This window comes from Meleagris gallopavo, chromosome 1 (assembly GCF_000146605.3).
Source record: "Meleagris gallopavo isolate NT-WF06-2002-E0010 breed Aviagen turkey brand Nicholas breeding stock chromosome 1, Turkey_5.1, whole genome shotgun sequence".
NCBI lineage: Eukaryota > Metazoa > Chordata > Aves > Galliformes > Phasianidae > Meleagris > Meleagris gallopavo.
In genome coordinates this window covers 32,359,087-32,370,582 of record NC_015011.2, presented here as the reverse complement: position 1 = coordinate 32,370,582, position 11,496 = coordinate 32,359,087, and the positions used below count along the sequence as shown (strand labels likewise).

At 40.0% G+C, this 11,496-nt stretch overlaps 1 protein-coding gene across 2 annotated transcripts in view; it reads left to right on the top strand.

Annotated features, from left to right (window-relative positions):
* The first annotated feature begins 7 nt into the window (after positions 1 to 7).
* Positions 8 to 11,496, top strand: part of TAFA2 (TAFA chemokine like family member 2) — a 194,461-nt gene continuing 182,972 nt past the window's right edge. For both annotated transcript variants that reach the window (XR_792661.2, XM_031553473.1), the window contains exon 1: positions 8 to 76. The gene's annotated coding sequence lies outside the window, so the exon portion shown is untranslated. The remainder of the gene's footprint in view (positions 77 to 11,496) is intronic.

Here is an 11,496-nt window from a genome sequence, read left to right as displayed (position 1 = left end):
GCGCTGAGGCTGGATCTCCCCGCTGACGGGAGGCGGCCGAGCGCGGGGTGCTTCCAGCAGCGCGGAGCGGCCGCAGGTAAGTGTGAGCTGAGCGGGCGGTGTCCGTGCGCCGGGCCGGGAGGTGCCGCGGAGCCGGGCCGGTCTGCGGGGTGATGCCGGCCTCCCTCCTTCCCTCCCTCCCGGTGTCCGAAAGTTGGGGAGCGTGGCTGGGAAGGAGCCACCTCCGCCGCTCCGGCAGGAGAACGGCGAGGTTTTGGTTGTAATTGGAGTTGGTTTTAGTGAGCCAAACAGTTCTGCGGAGCTCACCGGTCTGTCAGCCCGGCCGTGTGGGTGGGGAAGGGGCAGCTAACATCCCCGGGACGCGGGGTTTTAGGCAGCGGACGGCTGCAGGCGGAGATTGACAACCCTCAGTCCGTTTATGAATCGTTTAAAAAAGGGGCTGTCAAGGCATGGTTCGTGGCTCCGTTTCCTCGTGGTTCTAACGCTCCCCAAGTTGTGTGTAGGCAGGGTACGAAGCCTATCTTGTCCGCCCTGCTTCCCTTCCGTTTCGGTGAACTCGTTTACCACTGAATGTTACAGGCTCTGTATTCCGCAGTGAAAAGGCTTTCCCCTTGCTCCATGCCATTCGTGGCTCTGAACGGCAAAGTTTTAACGTAACCCGTGTTGTTCCCGCTGAACTGTACTATTGGACACCCCTAATCTGTGCAAAGAATACGGAGAAATAGCCTACACTGCCCTGCTAGGAGTTGTGACACATCTCTGCAGCATGCTTCATTCTTCCCAGGAGTTAAAAATCATTGCTTGAAGCATTTTAAATTATATGTGTAGTTACAGTTGTCTGTTTCCAGCGTTTGCTCAGAGATAATCAGTATTTTTGCAAAGCACTGAGCACTTCACTGCTCCCAATCACCCCCGGTCGACTCTGTCTCTGCATTCAAAGAACTGTGCTTCAGCTCCTGGAGAACCCTCAGTCGGAATAATAAACACACTCAACCCCTATCCCAAGAAGCCCCATAAAACATTCGAGGTCTTGGGGTCTTCTGGCAGCACTGGATGCATTTAAATTACTATTGACTAAATGATAATTGCTATCTGGTCTCTCTGTTTCACCGAGTAGTTCCAGACATTAGCATTCAGCCTGCTATGTGTTTAATACTTTAAAGCTACTTTATGGGCTGATCTAAGTGAAGTCCAATTGATAAATTAAGATTATGTTGTGTAGCACAGAGTACGCACGAAGGAGTAGTTCAGTGGCACAGGGAGTGCAGCTCAGCTGAAGTTGGAAAAGTGCACATGGAGGCATTGTTGTCAGGGGTGGCAAAGGTCTACATCGATGGTGCTTTTCCCACAGTAATTGTGCAGTCATTTCATACCGATGCCTCTAAATTATTTTGTGTGTGATGAACAGTAGTAAAGTAATTCATAGAAATTCTGTTATTAAAAATTTATTTGGGAGAGCTGACGCTGCTGAGGCGATGTTAAAAGCTGTGTGTTTTTCGGTTTCACGGAGTCCCAATTCCCCAAACTACAGTACTGTCTCTGTTAAAAATGTAAACTCTCCAAGTGCCGTGATTTTAGAGGAGAGCTTTGCTCAACTAGTTGATTGCAGCTCAGAATTACTATTCAGTGCTTCATATGTTGTTTGAGCATAAGGGGGTTCTCAAAAACGTGCTATTTATTTTATATATGCTGCTGGTTGTGGCTGACTTTGAGATGAAATCTTGATTCATATCATACTGTTATAATCAGAGAATGATGAGTAATGTGGCAGTGCCTTTTATTGTGCTGGATACATGAGGTAACCTTTTTTCCATCTCTTCCTATGAGCAGAGGGGTCTCGGCTTTATGTGTAGGTTCTTGCAAGGCACTCGATGATTCCAGTAGGGAATACATGAATAAGTAGTTCTGCACGGAAGTAAATAGATGTGTCTACAGATGGATCTTGGAGATTGCTTTACTGGCAAGTTGCAAAGTGATGATTCATTGAACCCTGTCTAGATTTACATAGAGCAAATAATACTTTACACTGAATTGTGGCAGCAGAAAAACATGTAGCAACCAAGAACTTTCATAATTTCATGGCAGGTGATGACAGGCTTGATAAAGGACCTCTTTACAAATGCAGGCTATATGTTTCTGGTGAGAAAAAACATACTGTGGCATTTTTTTAGATCTGAACATCTTTGCACATAAATTTATTGCTGGCTGGATTACTACTCACTAACCTGTGTAAAGCATAAATAGTGCATGAGCAGTATGATGCATTAATTATATTGTGTGTTTTACTTACTATTAATAAGTAATTGAAAACTGTGAACTCGTTATCCATGTTAAAGGAAATCACTGACTTTGGAAGACAGAAAAGTCACATTACTTAATACTCATCTATGGAAAAATGAGATCCCCATCTTGAAAAATTATTCCACATGATGCAACTATCAGTAAGCAAGCAGTTCCGTGTCCCTCTTTTAACTTCTGCAGCATTTTATTAGAAATGCTTCATTAAGTCACATTATTCTGCAGCTGTTTGTTCTCTGAAAATTAAAATAAAGATCAGGAAGTTTATCTGGGAAAGCAATATTATTTCCTTTGTTAAGTACCGAAAGTTCAAACAACAACGACGAAAAATCCTTTAACTTCGCTGTGTCAGAAACATGAGCACTTCCTATTTTTGTGATAAACGGGTGGCATTTGCTGTTGCAATTCATCAATGTATTTATTAGTCAAATGTCATCAAACAAAGAAAATAACTGAGAGCAAACAGACTTCACAATGATACAAAGGCTACAGCAAGTGAAGACTCTACAAATGTAATTAATTAGTGTTCAGTCTCATATTTACGCATCTCATTTGAATGACATGTTTGTTGTCTTTTTCTCATTGATTTTCTGCTGTATCTCCAGATAATTCAGGTAGCAACTACTTTTCATTTGAAAACACATTTTCCATTTTACTTTGAAATGCTGTATTTTAAAGGGATCGAGACAAAAGTTATGGTTCGATGAACATACCAGAAGGGTCCTCCCATGTCAGCAGAGCTGAACACTGATCTGGCCCCATTTGTGACCATTTTTATGTGTTAAGAGGGGCATTCTGAACTGATGTAGACTTTCTCTGCTCCACTGAAGTAGTTGAAGTGCTGACATTTTAAACCAGCTGGAGATTTGCACCATTATCTTTAGATCACTGAATTTAAGAGTGCACCTAAAAAGGATTGCAATTGCTTTTTTTTAGGGTGAGAACACATTTACATACTATATTGAGCTTCACAGAATCCATTGTAAGTGGATTTGAAGTAGTTTTGAAATACCCAAATCCACTGTTGGGGCTATTTTAACAGGAAATTTGGCCCAGTTATTTAGTTTTGCAAGCTGTCGATATATGCTTCGAAACAGTCTTCGTAACTAAAGTCAGAATTATGAAATTAGACATGGGAATAAATGTGAAAACAGCAACAGCAACATCATTCAGTGTTGAGTGCAATCTCTTTTTTCCTCCTAGTAGAACTTGGAAAGGTAGTGATTTCTGTGCTTTGATTCTCTATACGCCCTTGCAGCCATTTGTAGTTACCATAGAGAGTCAGATATTTATCAAAAGAGAAGACAAAATAATAATGGCCACCTAATGTACTTTTTCTTACTGCGATTGGAAAACAGTCACATTTTTAAGATAAACAATTCAAGGCATTTTTATAGAGCTTCTTTCATGCAGCGTGTTTTGAAAAACACTTTCGAAGAAGAAAGAAAAAATAGGCAAAATGCTTTACAGTACTAGTTATGGTAGAACACCATATACTTAGAAAAAATGGGAAAAGTCACGTAAAAAAAAGCTTTCTTAGCTTTTTCTTGTGTTTCCTGTGTTAGAACTCTGATTTGTGGGAAGCATTGTAGCAATAGCTATCGCTTGATGTAGCACTAGAAAATGTTTTCTATAGATTTGATCCCTCCCCCTTGCGGTATGGAAGCAATTGCATACATAATTGCATGCACAAAAATTAGGAAGTTATGTTTGTCTCTTGTTTAAAGCTCATCAAACCTCACAATCTGCACTGTGCTAATGGCTTACGTATTCAAGCAGCCCTACTTCACATCTTGCTGATCTTGTAATAAGAAACCTGAACACAAGTCTCACAGCACCAGGACGGCACTGTACACAGCCTCCTGTACTGCGAGCATCTCTCTAACAATGCCGAAGGGAGAGCCACAGGACAGGGCAGTGTGCAGATAAAATCAAGTAGAGTTGTTTTTAGACTGTGAGTTGTTGGGTAATCTTCTACACTTAAACCGTGCCTTGGAACTGAGGTGCTGTAAGGTGCTTCAGACTGCCAAACTTTGCAAATGAATAAATGCACAAGCACAGTTCAACAAACCTACTCAGTTGTATAAATGACAAAACGATTAAGAAATGGATTACTGAGTATGAAATATTTTTGAAATAAATAATCCTATCTTTATTTTTGGTAGCATGCTGGTCTCTTGCTTCGTAGATGATTTCTTGCCTCTGTTGCAATATTACCATCACTATTTGAAGATGAAGCACTGGACTAGATGGACCGCTGACTTGATCTGATAAAGCAATTTCCTTTTTGAAATGCAAGGAGGCGTAATTGCAGCACTGTATATTTTAACTGGCTTATCAGAACCAGACTGCAATTATCTTGTGTTCTGTTTTTGCTTTCTCTTTCTTTTTACTTTAAAAAAAAAAAAAAAAAGCAAAAAGCAAAAAGCAAAATATAATACGTTTAAAATAAATCTCTCAGTAACATGCAGTCTCGCACCAGCTCCTTTGGAGACAGGAGCACAGACCTGACAAGTCTCTCACATTTGCACTGATGCTCTCGTATTGGCTTTTTCCCTCCTGCTCTCCCCACTGCAGTTTCTGCATCACATATTGATAAGGTGGAGCGGTGGCCTCTGCTCCATCTCACTACAGCCTGGAGGGCTGTATATCTGGCCCTGTCCTTGTGTCTGTCTGACTTGCTGTGCCGTGGGATGAGACAAGGGTTGTAGTGCTGCCCCCAAATAACCAAATGGGTTTTTGTGCCCCTCTGAGCTTCTCTTTGAAGGCATTCTTCTTGGTTACAGTCTCTGCCTGTGACTTCTCCCTCACCATATGAAACCACGTATGGCAAACCTGTCCCAGGGCTTTCGATGTGAGGCACTGGTTAGAGGCCTTCCTCATGGCCATGCAAGCAGATCAGTGAGCACTGTGTTAGAACAATGCAGTTCTTGATCCCCTTTCAGTTGAGACTTTTTGGTGTTTGCTCCTATGTAAGATATCCATTTGGTATTTTGAATTCCAGACTCAACCATAATTTATCGTTAGCTGTTACATCATTGCACTTAATGACACTGCAAAGTATGTCAGGGTGGCTTGGTGGCTCTGAAGAAAAACAATGGCATTTTGTGCTGTTTGTATGTAGCAGACTGACTGGGTTTTGGATCTTTTTCAGTAATGGATGAGAGTTAGTACTGAAGCTTGTTTCATGGTTTATCTAAAAGAGTTAGTAGTCTTAGTCTGTTTTTTACTATAGAACTGGCCAGACCATAAAAATCACCGCTGGCAAAAATGAGGATGTGCACCTGCTGTGTGCACAGAGAGGCAGAAACTGAGCTCTGATCAAGTAAGGCATTTCAGCTGCAAGTACATGTCTTCAGTGGGACTAGTCAAATTAATTATGTGCTTGCAGACTTTTCTGAAGGGAGCCTGAATAAATGTTGCCAACTGCTTGGAGAGATCCATGTTGAAGGCATGTGGGTGGGGTGGTGCTGAAATGGCTATGTTTGTGTCTGTATTCTGAGTACAAATTCAAGACTTGAGCTTTGTTTCTATGGGTTGTCAGCCCTATGCCTTCTGTAAACATTAATTTCTCTTATCTTCAGAACAGAGACTATATAACAGCAGGTAATGTTCAGAAAGATGCTGCAAGTACCTGTCCTGTATTATAGTATTAGAAACTACAATTGCAGTCATGTGATTCTTCAAATGTGAAGGTACTGGTGTGACACTGAAGTAAAATATCACTTTCTGACAAAGTATATCAGGCTGTGGTTTTCCTGCAAGAAATAAGGCCATGTTTAAAGCTTAACTGCAGGAAAAAAAAGATCTATTTCTGTGCTATGGCAGTAGAACAATACTCTCTCTGCACTGTGTTACCTTGTGTTTATTTAGCTTTGTATTTTTTTTTAAATCTCTATATTGTAACAAATAAGTTACACTTAAGAGAAGTGGTAAATTTTATCTTGATATCTGGTAACAGTGGTAAATACTGTGTGATAAGTTCTGGTTTATAAGCTTAGTGGAATCAAGACAAGAAAAATTGTATTTGTGTGCTTACATAACAAGCTATATATTCAGATACGTTGTTATCAGCCAATATGGTTAATGTTGCCTGACACTTCTCGTTATATGATCCTGCTTTTTTCTGTTCAATCTAAAACCATGAAGGAGATCTCTTATACTGGGATTAGGATTAAGATAATACTTCAAGCATACTACTGCCAAAGCACCCAGATCTTCTTAACCAAGGTGTTTGCTTAAAGAAATGTAGCCATGAACCCACTTGCTTTTTAAACTCCAGCCCTAGGAGATGTGTTTCTTCCCCATGGCAAAATTGTTGTATTATATTCTGTTTTTAAACATTATAATTTGATAGAAGTATTCCTTTACCACTTAGATCATCTTGTGGTCAAAAAGAACTCTGGGCAACTTTCTTCCTCTTTTCAGATGCACGTTCTAAATCTGGGAATCTGTGCCCACATGTGGCAGAGCTCCATACATCACTTCATGCTTTTAGATGACATTACCAGGATGTGTGGGCTTTAACTATCACATTTGTGGAGGCCCGTATGGGATGCCTCGCCTAATATTGTGGCTGACTGCAATTGCACAGCTGCCTTCCCCCACTTTGATCATGTTTGCATCCTCTCATATAGGTGTTGGGGTCACTGCTCATGTGTAAGTGTACTAGGAGGAAGTTTAAGCTTAGCTCAGCCTTTCTGAGCTTTCATTTTGAGGCTATGATGTAATTTTTTATTTTTGTTTTTTACCAGCATAATTATTCCTCAGTGTTTCAGATTTTCTTTAGAGTTGCTTTGATTTGTTGCATCTGTTATAAATACAGATTTGATGTCTGGCAAATACACAATTCACACTCATTAAATTAAGTATGCTTTTTAAAACATACTCAGAGCAATTGGTAAGTAACAGTTACCATGCTTTCTTCTGAAAAAAATATGTAAAATTGCTAATTATTCACCTATATGAATTCTAAGTAAAAGTCTTTGTGAGAAAAGTGCTGACACTGCTATCACTATAGCTGCACGAATGCACTCTCTTCGATAATCTTATTCTCATTCCTACTTTGAAATTTGAACTTGCAGTAATGACACTTGTATTCCCCTCTTTCTCATCATCCACCCAGACACTCACACCTTAACTTTTTCTCCTTTAGCTCTCTTTGCCCTTCCTTTTCTCTTCACCGTTCACCTCATCTGCATTGGTGTCATATGATCTTTCAGAATGTCAAGAAAATACAGTCTGCAGTCAGCATTACCAAATTGCTTTCCTGCCAAAAAAGTCTCTTTTCATATGCCATGACCCATCATCTCACAGTTAGCTGCAAGTCATTCTGATTCCCAAATTTACAGTATATTTTCTATTTAATGAGCTATTAAGCATTATGCACTTTTTAACTTCATCTTTTCTGACTAACTACATTCCTCCAGATAATTATAGCTTTAGAAAGAAACATTTAATTTGAAACCAATTCTGCAATAGAAGTGACATTATTTAGATAGCATTCCTCCATATCTATGCTCTAGGGATTATCTCATTAGTATATATTTATATTTGGAAACTCCTTAAGACCGTTATGTCGGTCCAATGCCACCATGTTGTAACAGTAATATAGACAAGTCTACTGTATATGCTATTTTAATAACACACACAAAATGAAAAAAGATACATGGATGGGTGAGTAATTTATTTTTGTTTTGACTCCACCCCAGGAAAACATTTTGAGTAAACTTAACTTATACACTGACATGAACAGTACTCCATACATATTGCATAGGAGTGATCTTCTTGGAACTGGGATGTTATTCTGATATTTTCTTTAATTAATTGTGACGTTCAATTTGTTGGAATAATTTTTAAAATTAAGTAGTTACCTAATAAAAATTTTGTAAAAAATTACAAATGACTCAGTTGAGTGAGTTCAATCTTTGTAGCTCATACCTCACCTTACATTTGTGTATTTATTAAATTCAACAATATCTACTAGTTCAGGTGATATAGTTCTGGTTCTGTCATTGTGCTTAATTGTATCTAGTTAGTGAATAAATTCTAAATGTTGTAAATGCATACACATTCTACTAATAGCTTTGCTTGTGGTTCTAATCTTTTTTTCCTCTACTACTTAGAGTTAGACTTTAGCAAAATACAGAAATGATTGTCGCAGGGAAACTTTGACCATGATCTTGCCATGGCAGGAAGCAGAAATGTATATTTTTAAGTCATCATCTTTCAGCTGTGAAACCTGTGTTGAAGCTGCACTCAAAGTATGTCTCTAACGGCCTTCCTCTGTTGCTTTTCCCTCTTGTCCTATCAATGATACCTGAGAGAAGAGGCTGAACCCCACCTTACCTCAACCTCCTTTCAGGGAATTGTTAAGAGCAATACGGTTTCCCCTGAGCCTCCTCTTCTGCAGTCTAAACAATCCCAGCTCGCTCAGCTGCTTCTCATAAGGCTTGTGCTCCAGTATATTCAATAATTCAGTAATTATTGAAAAGAAAACACTATCTATCATTTATTCCTTAAGTCCAAAGCTATTCTGTGTTTTGTATTTCGGTCTTTATGCAGTCTTTCTCTCACCATCTTAACTTGAGCAATTTTTTGTAATTTTTGTAACTCGTGGTCTCCTTCCAAGAGAATTGTGTGCAAGTGGAAGAAAAGGAGGTTATCAACATAGGTTCACCAAAGGGAAATCATGTTTGACCAATACGGTAGCCTTCTAGGATGTCACGACTGGCTGAGTAGATGAGAGGTAAATGAGGGGAGAGTAGTTGTCTACCTTGACAGAGAGGTGGATTGAGAACTGGATGACTGGCAGAGCTTAGAGGGTTGTGATCAGCAGCACGGAGTCTAGTTGGAGGCCTGTAACTAGTGGTGTTCCCCAGAGGTTGGTACTGTTTAACATCTTCATTGGTGACCTGGTTGAAAGGATAGAATGCACTACCAGCAACTTTGCTGATATAGAGCTGAGAAGAATGGCTGACACAACAGAAGTCTGTGCTGCCATTCAGAGAGACCTGTGCAGTCTGGAGAGGTGGGCAGAAGGGAGCCTTATGAGATTCAACAGGGGCAAATGTAGAGTCTTATACCTGGAGAGGAATAACTGCATGCGTCTGTACAGATTAGGGGCTGACCTGCTGGAGAGGAGCTCTGCAGAGAAGGTTCTGGGTGTCACGGTGGACAACTGGTTGACTGTGAGACAGCAGTGTGCCACTGTGGCCAACAAAGGCCAGTGGTATCCTGGGTCACAAGGAGCATAACCAGGAAGTTGTGGGAGATGATCCTCTCCCTCTACTTTGCCCTGATGAGGCCATGTCTGGAGTACTGTGTCCAGTTCTGGGCTCCCCAGTCCAAGAAAGTCAGGAAAATTCTAGAGAGAGTCCAGCAGAGGTCCACTAAGATGACTGGGACCTGGAGCATCTCCCATATGAGGAAAGGCTGAGAGACCTAGAACTGTTCAGTCTGGAGAAGACTGAGAGGGGATCTTATCAATGCTCATGAATTTCCAGTGGATGGAGTCAAATGGATGAGGCCAGAATCTTTTCAGCAATGACAAGGAACGGTTGGCACAAAGTGGAACACAAGAAGCTCCATCTGAACATGAGGAAAAATTCTTTATTTTGAGGGTGACAGAGCACTGGAACAGGCTGCCAAGAGAGGTCCTGGAATCTTATTCTCTGGAGATATTAGAACTCACCTGGATGCTTTCCTCTCCAACATGTTTAAGCAGAATGGGAGTGAGGGGGAGGGTGGAGGCACTTCCACTTGCTTATAAAAGATGGTTAGTCACAATAAGTATAACAATTCTGAAAAAAGCCATGAGCTGCTTATATATGAATAGCTATATGACATTTGTAAAATTTGTATCAGTCTATATGATCAACAGAAACCTATATAGAAATACGCATAATTTTTCTGTGTGCAATACATAGTCCTGATTAAGCAGTGGGCTGTGGAGTTCAGATCATGGTAATGACAGATTGTAGAGATTTAGAGAAGCATACCTTTCTCTGTCTTACCACCTTCAGGGTTGTTTGTTAGCTCTATTATTTTCTCAGATGGTCTTTGCCACAGGATGAGTCAGGCATAGGGGTTTCTGGTACTAGATGGCTTTTGTGGAGACAGAGGTGATGCTGGAGCTCAGTGCGTAATTATATGTTGGCTCCTGCAGTGTAATTGTCTCTAGTAGAAATTATCTTTTTAAAATCGTTATTCTTTTAGTCTCTTCTTCTCATATCTGTAGAGTTGTTGAAGTCATTTAATTATCCATGAAATAGGAAGCCTGTCATTGGAGCCCACTGGAAAAGGAAATAGCTTCATGGGCAAAATCTTCCTCTGTTTTATATTGATAAGTTGTGGTTAAGTTCTCCAGTGACTATGGTCCTGATAAAGACATTTAGTTTTTATCCAGGAGTTCTCTTTTCTGAAGTTGCTCCATTAAGAAACTTTTGGTCTGTTCAGAGCCAGAGAACAAGTGGGAACAGACTCTAAAAAAAGAAGAAAATCAGAATGTGAGGCAGAGAGAAAAATACTACATTTTACTTTGCCTAATGCTTTGTCATATGCTTTCCATTGCTTGGTGGTGGCCAATATTTCATGTAACACTAATACAGGAGGACTTATATACTGCTAATGCTTGCAAGTGTCGAGCAGTTGTTCCTGTTTCAGAGGAAAGAAAGTGACCTTGACCTGTGCCTTTTGCTCTCTCTCTATTTTGTGCTCTTTTCAAATATAATTTATGTTTCTGAGAAATCTCTAGCCATATATAGCGGAAAGGCATGCCTGCCTATGACTTTACCATGGAACCTTGGTTTGTTCCAGGCCAGTTCATTCTGAACTGTTGTAAATACTTTGTAGCATTGAAGAAGACAGGATAACAATTGGGGAAGAGGAGAATGAGAACAAAGAGGTTGTGCATGCCCTTCTTTTTTAAATTTAAACAGTCTTTAACTTAGGCTTCTGTCCAAGAAACATTTCCTTAGACAAATGAAACCAAATCTATCATTCCATTAGATTTTAAATTTTTTTTTTCCTTGACCATGAATGAAATATTGCCTTTGATCAGTACTCATGTACTAACAATTAAGAACTTCTTCATACTTACAAATGGCTCTACAAATAGTGGGTTTCTAAGTTGAATTAGTAGTAATGCTGGATTACTTTAGAAGTGGTGTAATAATAGAGCAGAACTTGCTTTTCTTT